General features: G+C 45.1%; 1 pseudogene; it reads left to right on the forward strand.

Moving 5' to 3' along the window:
• Positions 1-3,696: 3,696 nt before the first annotated feature.
• On the forward strand, positions 3,697-22,491 carry LOC142923066 (exosome complex exonuclease RRP44-like; annotated as a pseudogene).
• The last annotated feature ends 395 nt before the right edge of the window (positions 22,492-22,886 follow it).

Here is a 22,886-nt window from a genome sequence, read left to right on the forward strand (position 1 = left end):
TGCATGGCGTCTCGTCAGAGGAAACTTGGCCTTTTCCAACCTCCGGTAGAAGTCAGGTAGGGAGAGAAGCTGATGCTGATTCTTCAGAGAATCATCACACTGAATTTCGATCAGTTCTAATTGCAGACTCTCCTCCACTTCTTTTGCATCCATTGAAAACGGAGCCGCAAACAGTGTGATTTCCTTCTCAATGACAGAAAAATCTTGGAAGCGCTGACTGAATTTTGTCATGAGAGATGTGGTCACAGACACATATTCTCCCATTTTTGCAGAGAGCTTGGCATTTGGAAATGCGCATTGATTTCGGTCAGCGTGGGGAAGTGCGCTACATTGAAGTTGCGCAGTTGTGACTCGAAGAGACGGAGCTTCGCACGGAATGCTTTCATGTGCACATACAGCTGTGGTACCAGCTGCTGTTTGCCTTGTAGTCTCTTGTTCAGGGTGTTGAGATGATCAGTGAGATCAACTAAAAAAGCCAGGCCTGCCAACCATAAAGGGTCACTGATCTCATGGAGAGGTCTGCCCTTTTCTTTCAAAAACTTGTCGATATTTGATCTCAGGGAATAAAACCACTGCAGCACGGAGCCGTGACTGAGCCAGCGCACTTGAGAATGGTAGAGTAGGTCCCCGTATTCAGCATCGACATCAGAGAGGAACGCTTGCAATTCTCTGTGGTAAAGCCCTCGGGCCATAATTTTTTGACATTTTTCACAACTGTGTTCATCACATCGCCAAGCTGGATTATCTTGGCACAGAGGGCTTCTTGGTAGATGATACAGTGCATTTTAACAGTCTCACCTCCGCTCTCCTGCACCTTGGCACTCACCATAGAAGCCATTCCTTTGCGCTCGCCTGTCATTGCTGGAGCCCCATCCGTTGTAATTCCACACAGCTTGTCCCATTTAAGTCCAGCCTGGTTAATTGAATCTGACACAGCTTCAAACATGTCCTTCCCAGTTGTTGTCCCCTTTAGACTCCGAAGATCAAGCACTTCCTCCGTAATGCAAAAATTCTCATTAACTCCCCACAAAAAAATTAACAGCCGTGCAGTGTCCGTGGCATCTGTGCTCTCATCACATGCAATCGAGTAAAAATCGAAAGCACAAGCTTTATCTGACACTTGCTGTTTTAAGTTAGCCGACAAGTCTTCAATTCGCCGCACAACCTTATTTCTGGACATACTAACATCGTTAAAATCCTGCATTTTCTCCAGGCACATTCCCACGACTTTAGTGAGGCACTGTTTGATGAAGTCACTGTCTGAGAAAGGTTTCCCGTGTAGGGCAATGAGTTGAGCTACTTCATTGCTGGCTATTGTTGCATTTTCTTGAGCTTTGTTAGCACGGAAAAAAAACCCTGCTGCTGCGTTAGCAGGCTAGCTTGCCATTTGCTTTACCTTCTTTCTCCGCTCGGCGCCAGTGTAGGACGTGAAGGTCTGATGTTTCGTTTCATAATGCCGTCGTACATTGTACTCTTTCATCACGGCAACACTCTCATTACAAATCAAACAAACACACTTCCCCTTGGTTTCAATGAAAAAAAATTCATTTTTCCACCGAGTCTGAAATTTTCTGCACTCGCTTGCAATCTTGCGTCTCTTCGGTTCCGGCATTTCTGGTGACCCTGAGCAAATGTTTTCTTCGATTGCTTGCTTTGTGGAGACGCTGCCTTGTTCAAGACAATAGCGCCATCTAGTGTTTAAATTAAGAAATGCAATACAGTGGGCCATAGTCCATTATATTTTTAAACTTTGATACGGGCCAATTAAAAATGGATGGCGGGCCGCAGTTGGCCCGCGGGCCGTAGTTTGGACACCCCTGGTTTATAGCATGTTATATAATAATAAATAGTATAACATTGTAATGTTTAACATAATTCATAAGGCAATATATAGTATTGTAATTTTATAGTGAATATATGTGTGGTATACAGTAGGGTTGGTAGAATAATACATAGTGTAATATTACAAGTCTAATATTTTACAGTCTAAAGTATAGGGTAGTCTAAAGTAACTCATTGTATAATTCAAGGGTGGGTTTGTCTGTGGTAGTGTATATTACGGTGTATAGTTGTGTAATGTAGGAAAAAGTTTATTTGGAGACATATCAATATGCATAATGTTAGAGCTTACATTGGGCTGTGTATACGATATTATACAATGTAGTTTAGATTGGAAGCTATAACGTTACAATGTATAGTAGTCTAGTTTATGGCATGGTTGTAATGCAACACAGGACAGAGCAGCACATCGTGGCTGTTTTTCCCCCCTCCTCCGTTCCGAGCATGGATGGACTCGTCAGTCTGAACGAGGCTCGTCGCTCTCTGTGGTGCTAACGTTGGAAAGAAGGAAAAAACCGCCACCCATTTTTTTCGCCATATGGCATTGTAATGTATAACGACTTATTGTTAGTAGCTCAGCTGATGGAGAGTATATAGAGTTTATTGATAACATTGATGTAGTTTGTATTTTAGTTTTTTTTATTAGTTTACTATATGGTATTCATTAGATAGTGTAGTGTATACCCAGTTACTTTATGTTTATAGCTCAATTTATTGTAGAATATATTGAGTACATTTATTATATTGATGAAGTTTCTACTTAGTTTTTTTTCACATCTGTTTATTGTATGATAGTTGGGTAGTTGCAGTCCTTTAGCGTCCATATATTAAATGCCTCTGTTGAGATGGAAACTTTGACTTTAACATAGCTATTTCCGTGACCAGTCACATGCTAATCCCTCACATTAACATCATCCTAATCTCCCAGTTACATGCTAATTTCTGACTTTAACACCCTGCTGATCCAACACTTTAACGCAGCTATTTCAATGCTAAATTATCCTGTTTGATATGTAAACTCCTTTGTCAAGGCGCTTTACCTCTCCCACCTAGTTTAAACGACACTGCGAATCTTAGCAGCAGTCATTGAAGTGCTGTCGTCCCGACAGTTCTGTTCCTTCACCTGAAGAAGGCTACTTGTGTTGTGGCCGAAACGTCGTGAAAATTTAATTTTTTATTACGTTTTATTTTTTTTATTTTATTTCCATTCTACGTTACTTTACCGAAAGAACCAAGAAGATGAATCCCTGCAGTCACGAAAGCTTTAAATCTGAACTTTACGCAATTAAAAATCATAGTGTAAGATAAGACTACAATCGTTGTCTGCTGTGAGGATCTTCTGTACTCAGGGCCCCGAATGTTTGTGGCAAGTGAAAGTTTGTCTCAGCAAAATATAAGATTTCTCACAGTAGCATACTGTATGACCACACGTCGCTCTGCACCTTGTAGAGCCCATGGAACATGCTTTCTGAAGACATACACTTTACAGGCAGAGGCACCTAATGGACATGACCGCATGGCCACAAGCACAACAACAATACGTTCAGTAAATTCAGTTCAGGGCGATGCTTCGCGATTCGTCATACGTTTTTTGCGTGAGGCCACATATTCATCTGGCCAAATTAGCGTCATCTAGCCCTCCACTACCCTGAAGTGTTAAATGTGTAGTGACATCACGGGATGTCACTGTGTAGTGCCGGCCCTAGAGAGGCACGGCGTGCGGTGTATTGACATCGCGGATACCACTATGGTGTGGGTGTAGTACTGGCCCTAGAGGGGCTCGGTCAGCGCTGATTGATCAGCTGGATGGCATCACGCTTGGCGTGCAGTGCCAGCCCGACAGGATAGGGTGTGGGAATGCCGGCCGTATGAAAGGGGTTACAAAAGGCCATGGCACTCTGGTTGACCCGAGAGGACACGTGACCGGTTAAGTCTACAAAGGGGCCCCAAGTGGGGGCTAGGGGTGGTCACGTGGTCGGGGTCCAGATCCTGCTGCTCGAGGATTCTAGAAGGTGGTCGTGGCCAAGGGCGGAGCCAGCCACGCCACAGAGAATATAAGCCGGGTCCCCCAGAGGGACCGGCGTTGTTGTTCATCTTGAAGAAACCTTTGTCTGCGTCTACGTTCTACCGAGTCTCCAACACGTGGACCTGGACCCGAGCTGTGGTCCCGGTCTGTCGTAGCTAGTCATGTTGTAATTAGTGTAGTTAGCCTGGTGGTCACCACCACAGGTTATTCTGGGCCAGAGTTACCCCGTGTACCACATGGTGGGGGGGGGAGGAGGAAGGCGATTTGTGAAATTGCCCCATATTTTAAACTATCGGCAGAGCAGAGAGATTGAATCCAATTACCGACCTCTAGATTGCAAGTCTAGGGTGGGGGGGCCATTGCACCACCATGTGTGGCAGCACCCCCCACTCTTTTTTCTTAGGGGCTGTGCAAAATAAAATAAAAACATTGAGTACAATTAAAGTGATGGGCCTTCTATCCCGATGATGGTGATGACATTGGCGATACTGATAATGATGCTGATGATGCTAAGTAAGGTTAGGACTCACATTGCCCTTCACGTATTTGGGGTCAGTGTGGACGTCCCGTTCCAGCCCAAAGTCGCAAATTTTGGTGATGTGTCGATGCGTTACCAGCAATTTCCTCGCAGCCAGGTCCCCTGTTGTATCTGTGTTCCCCCCTACTTGGGTGTCTGTATATACATCTGGGGTTATGTGTTTCCTCTCTCTCGTAAATTTAGCTCTTCTGTACCTGATGATGGCTGCTTGTGTTGCAACCGAAACGTCGTACGCTATTTAGTTTTTTTTATTATTTCTTATTTATACGTGACTTTACCGAAAAAAACTAAGAGTAATTCCTGCAGTCACGAAAGCTTCGAATCAAGTCTGAACTACCTCTACGGGGAGGTATGAGGTTTGTGTCTTTGTGTTGTCTCTGCTTGTGTATCTGCCTTTGTTTCTTGGCTTGGATTTGTGTCTCTGTGCTGTCTCTGCCTGTGTGTGGGCCTTGGTGTTTTCGAGTGTGTGCTGCTGCACCCCCTTTGCTCCATGCATACCTCATGCTAAATTGTCCCATTGTCTCTCAGCCTTACCTTCTCTGCCTATTTAAGGCGACTTCACTGTGTGCATGTCTGTGCTGGTCCGCTCTACTTGGATGTCTATGTGTGTGTGCGCGGTCTGTATTTTAAATTTCATACTTAACTTGCAATTTAGCAATCTTTGAAATAGCGTAATCAACCAGACTATGCGTTAATTGTGTTTTGACCGACCGTCTGTGTTGCTTTATATGGTTTCCAAATGTTGCTAAACCCTGTTTGTTTGGTATGCTTCTCTCTCTGTGTCCCCTGTTGTATCTGTGTTAGTTCCACCCTACTTGTGTCTGTATATACATCTGGGGTTATGTTTCCTCTCTCTCGTAAATTTAGCTCTTCTGTACCTGATGATGGCTGCTTGTGTTGCAACCGAAACGTCGTACGCTATTATGTTATTTTATTATTTCTTATTTTTACGTGACTTTACCGAAAAAAACAAAGAGTAATTCCTGCAGTCACGAAAGCTTTGAATCAAGTCTGTAGTGCCTCTTGTTAAACAGTGCTTCAGTTAAACAGGAATATTAATAAATCTAGCAGCCATGACTTGAAAAGTAACAAATTTACATTTTGGGTGGCACTCTAAATCGTCCGGTAAATCGTGTCGCCAATTATAATGTCTGCGTTTATCTGCGCGTGTCTGTGTACCCCCAGTGGAGGAATACGTGCGCAGCTTGCTGGACAACCCTGAGTTGATTGACCGTCTGGCACTGGCCTCGGAGCAGGTGAGACTCCGTATGCGTGCATCAGCTCTGCCCCCCCTCATATTTTTGGTGCGGGCCTGTACCCTTGTCCGACCCCTCACTTCCGCGTTGCATCCAGCTGCCTCACTGAAGAAAGGGACACTTGCCTTGCGCTGAGTACGACGTTTCGCTGGTTGTAATCGCCAGGGAAACGATATACTCGATTTGTAAGTGTTGTGGGTTTACTCTCCAATACACTGGCGTGCTGCAGTAGTAACTAATTGACACGTTTTGTTTTACGTAACAAACCTTACTAATTGGCTGTACCTGGTTAACTACACACATTTACGCGCTCTTACCCAAAAAACCTTTATTATGGATATTGGTCGCGATAGAATACGTGTTAAACAGCTCCCTTTTAGAACGTCTCATCCTCACCAGCAATGGTCAATCAATCAAATAAATCCTAGATTCATAACGTGGCATATTTAGCAAAAAGCAGAGACGGAAGGGTGAAACTCTAGAGGTAGCTCTATGATATCCGCTTTTGTGGAACGTTCTCTAACACGGATGGCCGTACTGCTCTGAGATAAATCAGACTGGATCCTTCGTCTCGTTACGTGATGGCGGTTGCAAAATTGTTGTTGACGCCTGCATGTGCCGTGCGTGTGCTGTGTACGTGTGCAGGATGTGGTGGAGTCCCGGGTAATCTTCCCCGAACATCTCCCGCTGTCCCAGCTGCAGCAAGGTGTGCGCTCCGGCCGGTTTGTCCAGGGAACCTTCCTTGCGAGTCGTGAGAATTACCTGGAGGGGACTCTGAGGGTGCGAGGGGACGGTGACAGTGATAAAGAGGTACACGTTTCACAAGCCTGCGTCTGGAAGGAACAATGCTGTCCGATCGTATCTGTGTGAGTTTTAAAAACTAATTTATAATTAAGCAGTGGCATAGCGTTCTTGGCATGAGCAGTAGCTCTTAACCTTTACTGCAAGGCTGCAGTAAAGGTTAAGAGCTACTGGGCTAAAATATTTGTATTTTGAACGTCTTTTGCACCCTACGTAGGTGTCATAGCCTGGCTCCTGCCCCCCCGGCCTGTGAGTCTTGGTGCAGTTGCACTGCCTGCACACTCGATAGCTACGCCACCACAACTACAGTATATACGTTAATTGTGACTACTTTAATAATAGGGTTTTTCCCTTTTTTTTCTGGCAACAAAACTGAAACCTTTTACAAGGAATCATGTGTGCATTAACCACAATACTTGTGGTCAAAATGCAAACAAAAAACACACTATGATAATATATGCATTGTCCTTGAGACGGATTGGTTCACACCAGGGACGGCTTTCTTTTGAGCCTCGACCCAATTGGTGCGAGACCAGAGGACGCCAAAAGGCGTACGCATATATTGCAAATATTATCAGTGTGTTTTTGTTTGCATTTTGACCACAAGTATTGTGGTTAATGCACACCTGATTCCTTGTAAGAGGTTTCAGTTTTGTTGCCAGAAAAAAGGGGAAAAACCCTATTATATTTTGGTACTGGCAAAGGAGGTCTAATGATGGTTGTGACTACTTTGTTAACAAAATGAATGGTCTATTTCCACCTCCAAAATGTAACGTTAAATAACAATTAGGTACATTGGCCCTTTGTTGGAAAAAAAAACCCAGTCTAGAAATTGCCCTACTTGAACATATGTTACTGAAAAACATTGGTTTCAGAAGATTCATGGGCTCATAGTCCTACATTTTAAATTGTTTATTCGTGGTATTAAAACTCTTGTACAGTAAAACCTTGGATTGCGAGCATAATTCGTTCCGGAAACGTGTTTGTAATCCAAAGCACTCGTATATCAAAGCACTCGTATATCAGTTGTGATCACGTGACGCTCGGCAGTACAAAGCTGCTCGTATTGCAAGACCCTCACTCGTTTATCAAATTAATATTTATTAAAAATTTTGCTTGTCTTGTAAAACACTCACAGACCAAGTTACTCGCAATCCAAGGTTTTACTGTATATGCTGCTCTCTAACAGCACTTGGCCCAGCGGTCTGTTAAGACTATACGGGGGATCTTTTTTGTCTGCGTGCAGGTGTTGATCCAGGGGCTGCAGCATTTAAACCGCGCGATGCACGACGACATCGAGTGCGTGGAGATGTTCCCCGAGGAGCGCTGGGTTGCCCCCTCCTCGCTGGTCCTGCACGATGAGGGCGTCGCAGGGGACGTTGCAGAAGAGAGTGAAGAGGATGTGGTGAGTGGAGCGTCAACACTGCCGAACCAAAATCAAACCCAGACACCTGCAGTGTGCGTGTCTCTCTCCCCGTGGTCGCATGGATTTTTCTCCAGGTCCTCCGGCTTTTCCCTCCACAGTTACAATCTGACATGCACTTAGAGTATGTGGCTGCTATCAATTTCAAATGTGATAAGATACTTCACTGAACGATCATTTGTGACCAGGTCACTTAAAAAGAGCTATAGAGCTCTCAGGGTCCTTACCTGGTAAAGTTATTTAGTTTATAGTTTTTAAATAGTTTTAATATAAATTTTGATTTAAAGCTTTCGTGACTGCAGTAATTCATATTCTTAGTTTTTTTTCGGTAAAGTCACGTTGAAGGGAAACAACAAAATAATAAAATATATAAAACAATAAAAAAATTCTCACGACGTTTCGACCATAACTCAAACGGTCGTCTTCAGGTGTGTTGGTTTGCATAAATTTATTTTTAAATGGCGCATTTATTTATTTATAAAAACGTTAGCGCCACGCGCAACGATTTGGCAGTTTATTTAGGACTAGCCCATCTATATTCTGAAAAGAGGAGGGGGGAGACGAAATTTTTATAATGTATGCTGTCTGAAAGCCACTGTAAGCGTGAACAATCAATTAAGACCTGAAATGGTTTATCAAATCTTTCCAATGATTGCTAAGATAGAATCCATCTTCTCGGTTGAAATTGTCTCTGTGCTTGTATATGTGGATAGCCTCATGAACGAATCTCTCATGGAAGCCAGATGGCTTACAAAGAACCTCTGTCTTGGAAAAGTCAATGGCATGTGAGCCTACTGAATTAGAACAATGATCTGCCACGGCCGAGGTGTTGGTCCTACCGTGTTTAAGGTCTGCTTTGTGTTCACGAATGCGGTCCGAGACATGGCGTTTGGTTTCTCCAATGTAACTACTACCACAGAGGCAACTTAGTTTGTAGACACCAGGGTATTGTATGTCCGGAATCACATCTTTTACAGACGGAACCAGATCACGGATTTTATGTAATGTGTTGAAACGGACCTGGATCTTGTGTTTATTCAGGATTTTGGAGATCTTTTTTGTGACCCCCGCAATGTAGGGTAAAGTGATGGTTTTGAAAGGCTCCTCAAGAGGGTTCTTCTTCATGGTTTGAGTGATAGCTTTGCGGATTGTATAGTCGGAGTAACCATTAGCCCTAAGAGCTTGGTGTACGTGCTTGAGTTCACTGCTTATGTGTTCCTGGTCGGATATGCATTGGGCTCTATGATACAGAGTCTTGATGAGAGAATTCTTCTGTGATGGATGGTGGTGGGAATCCGGTTTCAGATAAGCATCCGTATGGGTAGCTTTCCTGTAGACAGAGTGGCTCATTGAACCATCAGGTCTCTTTTTAATTAGGACATCCAAAAAAGGTATCTTGCCATCTATTTCGACTTCCATGGTAAATCTGATGGCTGGGTGTATGGAATTGATGTGGTCGAAGAATTGGTCTAGAGCAAGCCGGCCATGTGGCCAGATGACAAAAGTGTCATCCACGTACCTCTTCCATAAGGTTGGGCGCAGAGTGGCAGTCTGGATGGCGTCAGTCTCAAATTTCTCCATGAAAATGTTAGCTATAACTGGAGAAAGGGGGGAGCCCATTGGGGTGCCCTCAGTTTGTTTGTAGAAAGTTCCATTCCAAGTGAAGTATGTATTGGTTAAACAGTGTCTCACCAGGGGGGGTACCTCAGTGTTTAGTCCTTGATGAACCAAGTCTTCAATGATTGCAATGGTGTCAGGTACAGGAACCTTGGTGAATAAGGAAACTACATCAAAACTGATAAGCAGGTCGTCTGGGGACAGGGAAATACCCTTGATTGTCGATACCAGGTGAGTCGAATTTTGTACCACAGAGGTGGTCTTTCCAGTGAAAGGACGCAGGATTTCAGACAAAAAACGAGCTAGTTTGTAGGTGGGGGAGCCGATAGTAGAGACTATGGGACGAAGGGGTGTATCTACTTTATGTATTTTTGGTAAGCCGTATAATCTTGGTGGCCTGGCAGCAGAAGGTTTCAACGAAAACTGTTTAGATTGATCAATTAATGCGGTTGAATCAGAAATTATTTTGTTGGTTTGTGTGACGAGGCTGTTGGTGGGATCTCTTTTTATTTTTGTATAACTACCATCGTCGAGTAATTCTTTAATTTTGTTGTTGTATTCTATTTTATCCATGATGACAGTAGCATTGCCTTTGTCAGCTGAGAGGACTACAATATCATTCCTCTTTTTTAATTTATATAATTCAAAACGCTCATCTTTGCTGAGGTTGCTAGCTGGCATCTTAGCGTTTTTGAGGGTTGCAGCGATTTCAGATCTTGCTACGTCTGCAGCGATGTGACCCAGGCCCCTGAGAGCAACGTCTACTTGGGCAATTATATCATTAACTGGTATGTGTTTAGGTGTGACTGCAAAGTTTAGACCTTTAGCTAAAACGGATTTCAGACTATCGGAAATAGAACTGTTACTGAGATTAATTACGACTTTGTTAACGTCTAACTATAAATGCACCGTTTAAAAATAAATTTATGCAAACCAACACACCTGAAGACGACCGTTTGAGTTATGTTCGAAATGTCGTGAGAATTTTTTATTGTTTTATATATATTTTATTATTTTGTTGTTTCCCTTCAACGTGACTTTACCAAAAAAAAAAACTAAGATTATAGTTTTAACATAGTTTAAACAAAGAATAACAACAAAAACTCAACCACTTCAAGAGAGACCTTAAACATAATGAACACCGTGTGACCAGACAACAATCCACATTAGAGATGCTGTTAGCTTGATTTTGCGTTTATTAAATGACTTTACATTACATTACTTCAAAATCAAGTCAGGAGTGCTAATCATTTCATACTATTTTTGTATGTACGTAGGGGTTATTTGACCATACTTCGATGCGGGTTGCTGAACGGGGGGGGGGGCATAGATCAGGAGCATAGAAGGACAGGACAACAGTTCATTTTGCTGTACTGCGCTCTGCTGCCTGCCATTTTGGCGCAGAGCCTATACCACCTGTTATGCATATCCAGGCTCAACACGGTGGCGCTTCCACGGTCTGAGCTCCTTTTTAATGTTTATTTTAATTAACTTAATTAGAACTCAAGAGATCAGGACACGTATCATTTGCGAGAGGGACATGGGTCACAGGGTGGCCTCTATATTGAAAACTAATTTCTTTAGAACTGCTTTTTGTATTTAGATTGTTGTCCTTTCCGCGCACCTCCGATTAGCATGGTTGGCTGTGTACGGTGCGAAATAAGTTCTACATGCATACATACCACAGTGACAAAATGCAAAACATAATAAAGTACAGCAATGAAGTTAATTGAAATTGGCACGCAAACAACTGTGGTTTATGAAAAGTCGACAATATTGCACAAACATAAACAAGTGTTAGATATTAAATCGCATGTAGTGCAAGTTGGCTTGGGCAGATTATTTATAGGCTGATCATTGCACAGTTATACTTATTAAAACGTTACGTAAACATTAAACACATATAGGGTGACTGATGTGCTAAGCAGGTAAGAGAAAATGTCAATCAGTGAAATCATAAAGAATCGAGAGATTAAGCATCAAATTGTGAATTAGATGGGAGGGTAACCTTTGTTGTAGATAATATTGGTCGCAAAAGCTTACGCGTTTTTTTTTAAACGTGTGGTATCTGATGGGCGTGTTCCGGTTGATTCTATCAATCGCCAGAACTGTTTTAACTTATAAATATTTACGGAGGACTCCTCACTGTGATCTTTTGTCATTTTAACAAAGCGTCAGTCTCATTATTGACATTGATGAGACACAGCATGAAACCACATCCGCAGGTTAAGCGCTATTGTTTTGGATTGCTCCTTCCCCTTCAAGCCAAATTGTATTGTGTTATGCAGTGAGTTGGTTAAAAAAATAGTTATTTCATTATTTCAGTGTGTGAGAGAGACGCTACTGTGGTGAGTGCTCATTTGAGTTTGCGTTGTCATCTCCCGGTGCTATCCCAGCTGCTGCTGCTGTCGTCGCTCTTGCTTAGATTACGCAACACGATGTTTGTCCTTTGTTTTGGTCTCCAGCTGAAAGCCGAAAGTGGGAAGATGCGTCGGCCCACTGGCAAAGTGGTCGGCATCATCAAGCGGAACTCGAGGCCGCTGTGCGGCATGCTCATGCCCAGCCCAATCAAGGAGGTGGGCTGATCTGCATGTGTGTGTGTACGTGTGGGGAGCGGTAATGTAGCGGTTAGCGCGCTGCGCTACGAATCCTGGGACCCGAGTTGGATTATATTTATCGCTCATAACCAATAAACAGCGGCAAATGTCTGAACCTGTCTTGGGCCCTTCCCTAGGTCGACTCGGCCATAAATGAGTCTCTGATGTGGCATGTAAACATCAGCGCTGTGGAGACAAAGGCGGTCGGGCATGGTGCTGGCCGTACCCACCCCGTCGTTTGCCGTACCAGCTTGAATAGGTGTGTGCTGACGGCACTTGCCCAAACAGTTTGTTGAATGCCTTACTGGGGGCTCATTGGGCGTGTTGCAGGCCACCCGCCACCTGTTCACGCCCGCGGACCGCCGCATGCCACGAGTGCGGGTGGAGACAAGACAAGCAGCGTCCCTGCAGGCCCACCGCATCGTGGTGGCCATCGGTGGCTGGCTGCGACACTCCCGCTACCCGAACGTACGACTGCACCGTGACGCCCCGGACGCCGTGACACCTCACCCGTCTGTCCCGTGGTCGGCATCGTCGGGCTCATCCTTCTGTCACTTGACGCGCGGCCACGCGGCTCTGTATGCAATACAGCCGTCGAACCCAAAACACGAACGGTGACACGGTGAATTGGAAGTCAGGGTGGATGAAGTGGCACCACTGTGATATTTTTTTGTTTGAAAGCATGGCAAACTCACCTGTGATTCAACCTAGGTTATTAAGGTGTTGTAAGTTGATAGTCTCAGCCCAGTCACCAATAACTGCACCAAAAACGATATTAAATTTGGTCGTGCACTTCGATTGTTTGATTTCCATCTCTGAGAAAACTACTGTGTTTGACTGCCATGTGATGAACATTACTTTGATTGGCAGAGTGGTTGGAAAAGCACTGCCCCCCTACAATTTGGACTGCATTTCACTTCAATGGATCTTAGAAGTAGCTCTGTTATGTCTGCTCCTGTGGGTCGTCCTTGACCACGAAGGGTTTGTATAGATTGCTTGTCTTGTGCAATACCATTAACACAATGAGAAACAAAATTGGTGAAAAGTTAAATATATTGTTAAGATGTATTCTTTGGGTTGTATCTTTGTTTAAACAGATGTCGGTTAATATTCTGCATAATGTACGTTAGGTACAAGGTTGGCATTGTGGTTGTGCTTTTCATACCTATTTGCCACTGCACAACCGAGCGACACCATGGCTGGCACGGTTTAGTAGGCTGCAGGTTGTTTATCCACTGCAAAAGCGGATCCATGCCATGGACGGTCAATGCTTTGAACAAGTCTAGGCACGTGCAGATGATGCTGTGGTGCCACGTCCCCGTGGTGTACCGACTGCCGTCACACAACGTGTCCCTAGCCCCGCCCCTGGCCCTGCTCGGCCCCCGGATAGATTTGGATGCCTTGTGGGGCCAGCATACTACGGTTTGGTTCTGGTTCGACACGGCAAAAAGCCAGTGGGTGACCACAGACACTTCGAGAGATCTGCACTGTCTGGGTTCCAATGTACCAGTGGAAAAGGGATACCGGTGACGATTGGCCACGTATGTGCATATGCATGTTGAACTTCTTCCGTACCATACGTAGACAACCGTGCTAATCGTCGGTGTGCTTGTGCAGGGCCATTTTGCGCGCTCTCTGGGCGAATGTGGGGATAAGGAGACGGAGACGGAGGTGCTGCTGCTGGAGCACGACGTGCCACACCAGCCCTTCAGCCAGGCCGTACTTGCATGCCTGCCCCCTCTCACGTTCAGCATCACAGCAGAGGTACGCATGAGACGTGTGACGATATGTCAATTCATCGATTGAGTTCAATTCTTACGCCTGCGGTGTGTTGGTGTGTTCGGTCGTGCATGTGAGAATCCTTTACTTCAATGTTCTTTATTACAAGGCCCACGGGCCACTGGTGGCCCCTGGGTGGCCTTTGGTGTGGCCCATGACGTGTGGCCCCCGACGTATAGGCCCCCGACAATAGACAAATGCGAAAACACCCCCCATCATCATCATCGTGCTGTCAAACCGCAATAGTTTCAAGATGTTTGGCCTGCGTAGAATACCTTCTAGAGGACCTCTCTGGAGCTCTCCCTCCAGTCGAGGTCCTTCCGCTGCACTGTCATGAACGAGAAGCCACGGGGCTCTACACCTTTACCGCAGACCGTATATAGAAAAGCCGTCGACCTGAAAGAAAGTCGATGGCTCGGACACATCATCGTAAGAAGAGAGGAAATTCACATCGGAGGAATGAAGGCGATGGACTTATGGAAGCACCAGGGCGGAGACCCAAGAGGCAGGCCTCGAGAGATGCGGATCAAAGTGGTGAGCCAGGATATGGAGGACTTTGCAGTAGCCGTGGAGATGGTCCAGTACATAAATGAATGGAGCAAGGGGACTACAGACTTTTTTCCTATAACGCTGTACTTGCGTTCCTGAAGAACACCGAATTGTGGAAAAATCGCATAATAAATAATATAGGGTAAAGCACAGTCCGCGATAACACGTGAGATGCGTACGCAGGCTTAACAAAGACTTCGGGTACGTGAGTAGCATCTAGAAGCATCCAGAAACATCCCGCCTTGTGTGATGCTACACCGAGGCAACCGTACAACCGCTTATTCTGCCTCGCACAACGCAGTTCTGTTCACTCGATCGCCTTTTATCCAATTCGCATCCATGTTATGAAAAAATGTGTTCCCTAATGCATTCATCGCATTATATCTAATTCACGATATGAAAACACGCAGAGTTATAGGAGAACGGACTGTACTTTCAGAATATTCAGTCGCCTATTGAGAAGATAGAACGCCATTAGAATGAAGTTGGTTTACCCATGTATGGCTCACCCTGTGTTTTGTTTGTTGTAAGGCAGCGTTTTGTTGAACCTGGTGCTGTGTGTGTCCCGTACAAGGACCAGGCTGGCAGGGAGGACCTTCGTGCGTTGTCCATCTGCAGTGTGGATCCTCCAGGCTGCACAGACATCGACGATGCCCTACACTGCAAACCGCTCGACAATGGGAACACCGAGGTATTCATTTGGTGGTGGTAATCGTGGTCACGGTCGCGGTAATTCGTGCCTATTCCTTTCATGGTTTTGTCAATGCTAGCGGAGGTTACAAGGGGAGTTTAAGTGGCACAATGATAAGTGCACTGCACATTCATCCTGTCAAGCTGGTTTAGTTCCAGTCATGGCTAACACCGGTCAGGACTGATTTCAACATGGCTTGGTTCTGGCTTGATCTGCTCCGTTGCCTCCAAAGAAGTATGAGTGGCTCAGCTGTGCCTTGGCTCAGGCTCAGCTCACGGAAATTCTGAGCGTGGCTGGGAGCATGCAGAGATATACGTGGAGGCACAAGGGACACGGAGGCTCAGGGCTGTAACCATGCTTAGAGGCAGCTTGGGTTTTAAGCGTTGCTTTGATGTGGCTTATTGAGAATTAGAATCAGAATATTTATACTGGAGGAATCCAATGAGCTATAAAGCTATTTTTCACATGTCCAGTAGAGGTGGGTAAGAACGTTACAACAACAAACAGTACAAAAACATAATAGTAGTGCAAAGTACAAGAAAGATCAACAAATAACCCAAACACAAACAAATACAACTAAACCATCCCCATCTTACCAGGAAAAGCCCACTGAGGTATTGATTTATTTTTGATTAGTGACCTGGCCACAACTGAATAGCTCAACAAAGTGGCCCATCATTTGGACATTTATAGCAGCCAAAATAATAGAAATAATCTCAATGCATGTTGCGCGAGAGCCAAGCCTGAGCCAAGCCATGGCTAAGACCCCACTGGCCTAAGTGTCCACGTCACTGGCCGAATGCCTGGTTCACAATGAATGCACCAGGTAGTAATGGGTGTGCATTTCATTTCACATTATTGTGCTTTGGTTGGAGTGGCTATGGTGGAGGTTATGCATGCATGTGGAGTGAGCGACTTCCGCCAGACGTCTAGTAGAAGGCGTCTTATTTATTAAAAGCACACAGGGCGATACACTTCGTAACGCGGCTACACCTAGGCTGTACAAACACGCAGCCCATTTGCGTCCTGCGTAGCTACGCTGGCTGGTTGACGAGCGTAGCGGCGGAGACAGAGCTGCTCTTGCAGAAGAACCAGCCACGTGGTCGGAGACGAAGAGATGACGACCGTAGCGACGCAACCAGGACCCAGACCCCACGCTAACAGCCCCGAAGTTCTGATTCGGTGCTCTTTATATCTGCCTGGAGTGGCCAAGCTCCACCTCTGGCCACGCCCCCTTTCTAGAACCTTCTAGGCCCTTCGGGATGGTTCCCGGAGCTTCTCGACTGACTCCGCCGTTGACCTTTACCCCAGATACGCCCCTTCATAATAAGGCATTATGTAATGCAGCTATAACCTTAATTACCCTTACAGGCCGCAGGTATCACCCTGTCATTACACATCCATGCATGTGAGGGTGGTGACGGTGTGTTAATGTGTGTTCTAGGTTGGGGTACACATCGCCGATGTGAGCTATTTTATCCGGCCGGGGAATGCCTTGGATGAGGAGGCATCTCTGCGTGGTACCACAGTTTACCTGTGTGAGAAGGTGAGATGTGGATTTCTTCTTGCCACAATATCAAGTGTTTTACGACCCGCCGATTTCATCCTTTCATTCTTAACTTTACGACATGATGTAAAATATTACGATGTAACGATCATCGCGGTACCAGTTTCCCCACAACTTTGTAATTGTATTTGCCATTTTCATCACATTTTTTTGCGTGCTTTTCAGTACTTCCCGTATGAATAACGATAACTTAAAAATGAATTAGAATTTAAAAAATGTGCAACAACAATGCTAAATATCTCTCATGATGTTTTAAACGAGGTGATTTTTGTGGATTTCTTATAATATGATGTACCGTGACATCATGAGCGGCAGGCTATCGGCGCAGTGGTAACACTCGTGCCTTGCAGCAAGGAGACGCTGGGTTTGATTACTCAACTCTTGTGCCTTTTTGCTTGCAGCTTTGTTTGTTCTCCCCCCTGTTAGTGAATGGGTTTCCTCTGGATTCATCAGATTTCCTCTAAATAAAACCCATACAATCTTAACTGGCATTCGCGAAAACATCCCCTTGCTGAACAGTTACCTGCAGGTGACTTAATCATGTGTGGGTTTGCTTGCAAAACACTCGTTGAGTTGGTGCATATGTATTTGCCAGATTGTGTTTATTGACAGAGAAGTTGTTGCGTTTATGTGTTTGTGCGCCTGCAGAGGATTGATATGGTGCCAGAGTTATTGAGCTCAAACCTGTGTTCCTTGAGATCCAACGTCGACCGGTGAGATGCACCAACAACTGTGAACTCGCGAGTGTGCACATTGCAACCCATACTCAGCAGCTAACGTGCGTTGTTGCCAGGTGCACATGTAATCCCATGATGCGTGGCACTGTTTAAGTGTCATTGTACAGATCCACACAAGCATGTGTACATACATAAGCAGCCAAACCAGGATGGCACAATGGTAACACATGTCTCACAGCAAGAATGGCCTAAGATTGATGCCCGACTTGGTTGCCTTTCCATGTAGATTTTGTATGTTCTCCCCCTATTTAGCATGGGTTGACTCCAGGTTATCAGGTTTCCTCTCATCGCTAACATAAACGTGTTATTACTACTATGATCCTTAACCATGGAAAGCCTCACTGAATCTCATAACTTCGGGAGGGTACTGCAAAGCTTTTGCAGTCGAACAATGGTTGCTACATATATATTCTAGTTGAGTAATTTGTAACAACCCAAACCGGTATTTGGCCAAACATCCCGCTGCTGAAAGAATGACTCGACTACCAAAAACTTGGCAAGACCCTCCTGAAAAAGAGTCTCGAGACTTTGCGAGGCTTTCCTGAGTGAACACTGAGATTGTGAGCACACGTTTTACCAAGAGCATCATCAATTCCAAGGTGATTCCCCCCCCCCCCCCCCCCCACAGACGTTCAGTTTTTGTAAAACTCTCGTTTGCTTTCACGTGTATTGTATCGGTGCCTTGCTATGTTAGTGCAGTTGAGGTTTCCGGATGGCTGAGAGGTCAGAGCGTTGAGCTTGCACCTCTGAGTTCACAAGTGTAGCGAGATGAAACGGGTTCACAAGTGGTAGTATGTATGTTGAACTTCTTTCGCACCGTACGTAGCCAACTGTGCTAATCGGAGGTGCGAGGTAGGACATGAAAGTAGTGAGTTGATGGTCTCTGTCCAGTCAACAATCACTGCACAAAACACAGGTTTGTTTTTTTAGGTTAGATCGTGTAAATATGTAAATGTGTCATTAAACCCACCCCCACCCGACACAGCCAACTAATAAGGGTTGTCACGTAAACAGAACATGCCAATTCGTCACGAGTACAGCACACCGGTGTGTTGTACCAGTGACGAATTGGCCACGTTCTGTTTATGTGACAACCCTTACTAGTCGGCTGTGTCGGGTGGTGGCGGGTTTAACGACACATTTATGTATTTACACAATCTAACCCAAACAACCTGTATTATGGATGATATTGGTCACGAAAGCCTACGTGTTAAACTCACTGCATGAAAGACCACCAAATTACATTGCACTAAATTTGGTTAAATTCCAGCTTTGAGAATTAAAAAAATATATCAATTTTACTTTCTTTGGGTGAGCGTAACTCTCAGTGGTCATCGGGAGCCACGTAGACATCTGTTGAGTTCTGGCTTGGGCTTGGATCAGGCGTGGGCATTGTGTAATTGCGAGGACCCCATGGTTCACCCGTGGTGTGTTCATCGTATCCCCGCAGGCGTCTCTGACGTACGCAGAGGCTCAGCTAATGATGGACGACGCTGGGCGGAAGGATCCGGTCACCAGCAGCTTGCGTGGCCTCAACTCCCTGCCCAAGATCCTCAAGCAGAGGCACATTCAAAACGGGTAACTCATTGTCAAGATCCTCATCCCCTCCACCGCCACTGGAGCGCTGAGCAGTATTAATGTGTGCACCGCATTTAGTCGATCGGCAGGTCGCCTGTGGCGCGGTAAAGTGTGGTTACTCCCGTGTCTTCTAAGACATCCGGCCAGCGTGGAAGAGTAGGCTAAAATACATTGAGAGGGACTGTAAAAGGGTGTATCCCTAGAGGGGCCGCCTCTTATGGGAGCCCCCTTCTTCCAGCAGTGGCTTGAGCAAGCAATTGCAAGGCTGCACCTGTTGCTTTTTTGACCCCATGATGCATGAGGCTTGGGTGAATATCATGCACAAACAAGTGTTACAGGATTCATACTCTGGTTTTTTTCGGTAAAGTCACGTAGGTAAAACTATAAAATAAAATAACAACTAAATTAAATCATGACGTTTCGGGCGCAACACAAGCATCCTTCTTCAGGTGGGACAACCACAGCCAGAAACAATTGCTGAAGTGGGCAAAAAAGGGCTGTTGTAACAAGAGGCTATATAGGTAAGAGAGTGGGGGGGAGCAAGGGGGGAGAGATAGAGATGGGGGGTGTGGGGTAGGGGAAGTGGGGTGCTGCTAGAGGGATTAAAGGGGCGAGCACGGCAAAATGCCGGGGGGGGGGGAAGTGAGTGGGGCTGGGAGTGGGAGGCTGAAGAAGCTGGAGATGCGGAAATGAAGGCAACAATAAAGAAGTTAAGGTTTTACCTGGTTAATAACATCCTTCTAGATTGGAGTGTTACAGGCTGCTGCGGGGCTACATTGTGGGCAATAGAGGATAATGCAGTGACATAAATTTTTTACTCTTCTTAATGCTCCCATGTCTGTGCTCCCCCACCTTTGCCAACGCGTACTGACCACCACGGTTAAGTACGGTAAAACCACCCCACGACCCGTATGACAGGGGGCGGCCCTCATCCAGCAGTGGATTGACTTAACGAGCTGTGCATGTTCAACTCAAATATCTGAGTTTGTGAAGTGTCTTATATTAAGATTCTGTGTTGTTTTGGCTGGACATGATAATCGCTCATGTCCCTTCTCCACCCATAGGGCATTGACTCTGGCATCCCCTGAGGTCCGATTCCACATGGACAGCGAAACCCATGACCCGATCGACCTGCAGACCAAGGAACTCAAGTGAGTCTCGTCAAGAAGACACCTCCCATGACTGCAATCCGACTGTTGTGCAGACCTCTCTATCAGAATCAAAATATATATTTCTACTGGAAGAATCCGATGAGCTATAAAGCTCTTTTTTCACAGATGTCCAGTTGGGGCAGGTCACAACGTTACAACAACAAACAATACAAGCACACGTTAGGATTGCAAAGTATTGGAAAGGTAATTAAATAACTTAAACAAATATACAAATGAAACTAAACTATTTTTATCTTACCAAGTAAAACCCTGACCACAAATGATAGCTGAACAAAGTGGCTTATCACGTGGGAAATTTATTATCAGCAAAATAATCTAAGATAAAGAATCTTGACCCTTGTGGTTGATGTGTTGTGGTGGCGGAAATGGTGCGTGTACACAGGGAGACCAACTCGATGGTGGAGGAGTTCATGTTGCTCGCCAACATCTCCATGGCGGAGCGCATTGTAGGCGAATTCCCCGAGTGTGCGCTGCTCCGACGCCACCCGGCGCCTCCGCCTTCCAACTACGACATCTTGGTGAAGGCGGCGAAATCAAAGGTAGAGTTAGAACCCCTTTTAACGACCACCCTTGTTAACTAATCGCTTAACAACGGGCCTCCATAGAGCTCAATGTGTAGGCTTAACCGACCATTTCCCTGTTAACGACGGGCTCTTGTAGGTACAGTAAATATGAATTAATGCCACGTAAAAGGAGATTTGACAGTTTGTTCAGATGGACGAGTCCATCTTTGTTCGGAAAAGAGGAGGGGGGAGACAAAAAATAATGGATGCGTTCTGACACCCACCTTAAGCGTGATCAATCAATTAAGACCCGAAATGGCTTATCAAATCTCTCTCCGTGGTGCTAACGTTAAAATAACCGCCACTTTTTTCAAATTTTCTTGTTGTGGTTTTCACACCTGATGATGATTGCTTGTGTTGCAGTCGAAACGTCGTGAGAATTTTATTGTTGTATATTTTTATTATTTTATTGTTTCCCTTCTACGTGAATTTACCGAAAGAACCAAGAATATGAATCCCTGCAGTCACGAAAGTTTTAAATCAAAATGAATTCATGCATTTATTAACAGTGTTTATTTTAATATGATGTGTTTATAATGTTAGTATCTTTATGTATTAATATCCATTGTTTAAATATTATAAAGTACGTTTTTTGGGTGAACAAGGGAAACTTTCGATGCTATCGGAACGAATTAAGCTTTTAACACGTATTTCCTATACTCGCTTAATGACCAAATCCTTTAATGCTCGTGTTCGTGGAACCAATTACCGTCTTTAAGAGGGGTTCTACTGTCTCTAGATTGCTGTTAACCTTCCTTCAATATCATCCTCCTCGCAAGGAATTCAGAGGTCGTCGGGTGGCTCAAATTTTTGTTTGAGGTCTTTTGGTTTAACCGGGTGAGAACTCAAGAGAACATAATAGTCTCATTTGCAAGGGTCACCTGGGTCACCCTATGACCCAGAGATTACAGCTGGGACCCTGGCTTCAAAATTCAGCAGCCACATTGAACATACTGTGTTATCAAGTGTAGGGAGTTGAAGGACTCGGCTCGTTTCCCAGCTACTCCACAGAAATAAGCAACAAAAAACCATCACGATAAATGTAGTACTGTATTTAATTTTAGATAAATTCCAGCAATGAAATGTTGAAATATCAGGTCGACTTATTGTGATGAACATTATGCTCAAAATGGGTGGGAATGTGCTACCCCCTACTGTGAAGCAGAGGTGTCTTGAAACGATGTCAGTATTGGCCTGAGCGAGCAATTGCAGGGCTGCACCTTTTACCTTTATCTTGAGATGTAGCCGTATAGTTTCCACTCGCCCTTAGAGGCAGAACAACTCAAAAGGTGTGACGAACCACAGACAACGCTGGAAGGCAGCCAGGCACTGTGCCAGATGTAGATTAATCCACTTGCTGTACTGCCTTCTCCTGGCAAGCCAGGTTATGGAAACCTGAATGCCCACAGGAAGTGCGCTGAATAACGTTTTTTTTCCAATACACCACAACCCTTGCTGCTTCCCCAGCACTGAACTACAAGCCACGTGCGGGATAGTCACCTCACAAACGCCGGTGTGCCCGATTTTTTTGCGCAGAACATCGAGATCCAGGTGGACTCAGCTAAGGCGTTGGCCGAGTCCCTGGACCGGGCGGCGGTGCCGGGAGCGCCACCATACCTCAACACTCTGCTGCGCATCCTGGCCATGCGCTGCATGATGCAGGCCATCTACTTCTGCTCCGGCATGGAGCCCGACACCCACCACTACGGGCTCGCCACCGCCATCTACACCCACTTCACGTCGCCCATTCGACGGTGACGTGCTCTGGCGTCAGGCACACGCGTTAAATCGACCTTCGCGATTATTGAGGGGACTATGTTGTTGTCTTGGTGTGGTCTGGGACTGTGCTGCCTTTCCCAAGTTTAGGAATTTATTTATTAATTGATGTACTTATGCAATGTTAACTTGTGATTACGGCACACCTCCAATTAGCACGGTTGGCTACGTACGGTGCGAATTAAGTTTAACATACAACTTGTATATCTTTTTTCTATTATTTACTTTTACTGATTTGTTTACCTTTCCTCTTCTTAGCACTCCTATCATATACCTACTGGACATCTGTCAAAACGAGCTTTTATCGCGAATCGGATTTCTCCAGGATAAAGATTCAGATTTTGAGTTATTTTTCTAAAAGGTCCTATAAACGGGAA

Source organism: Petromyzon marinus, unplaced genomic scaffold (assembly GCF_048934315.1).
Source record: "Petromyzon marinus isolate PM22_M1 ecotype Great Lakes invasive population unplaced genomic scaffold, UKy_Petmar_22M1.pri1.0 PM_Scaffold_26, whole genome shotgun sequence".
Taxonomy (NCBI): domain Eukaryota; kingdom Metazoa; phylum Chordata; class Hyperoartia; order Petromyzontiformes; family Petromyzontidae; genus Petromyzon; species Petromyzon marinus.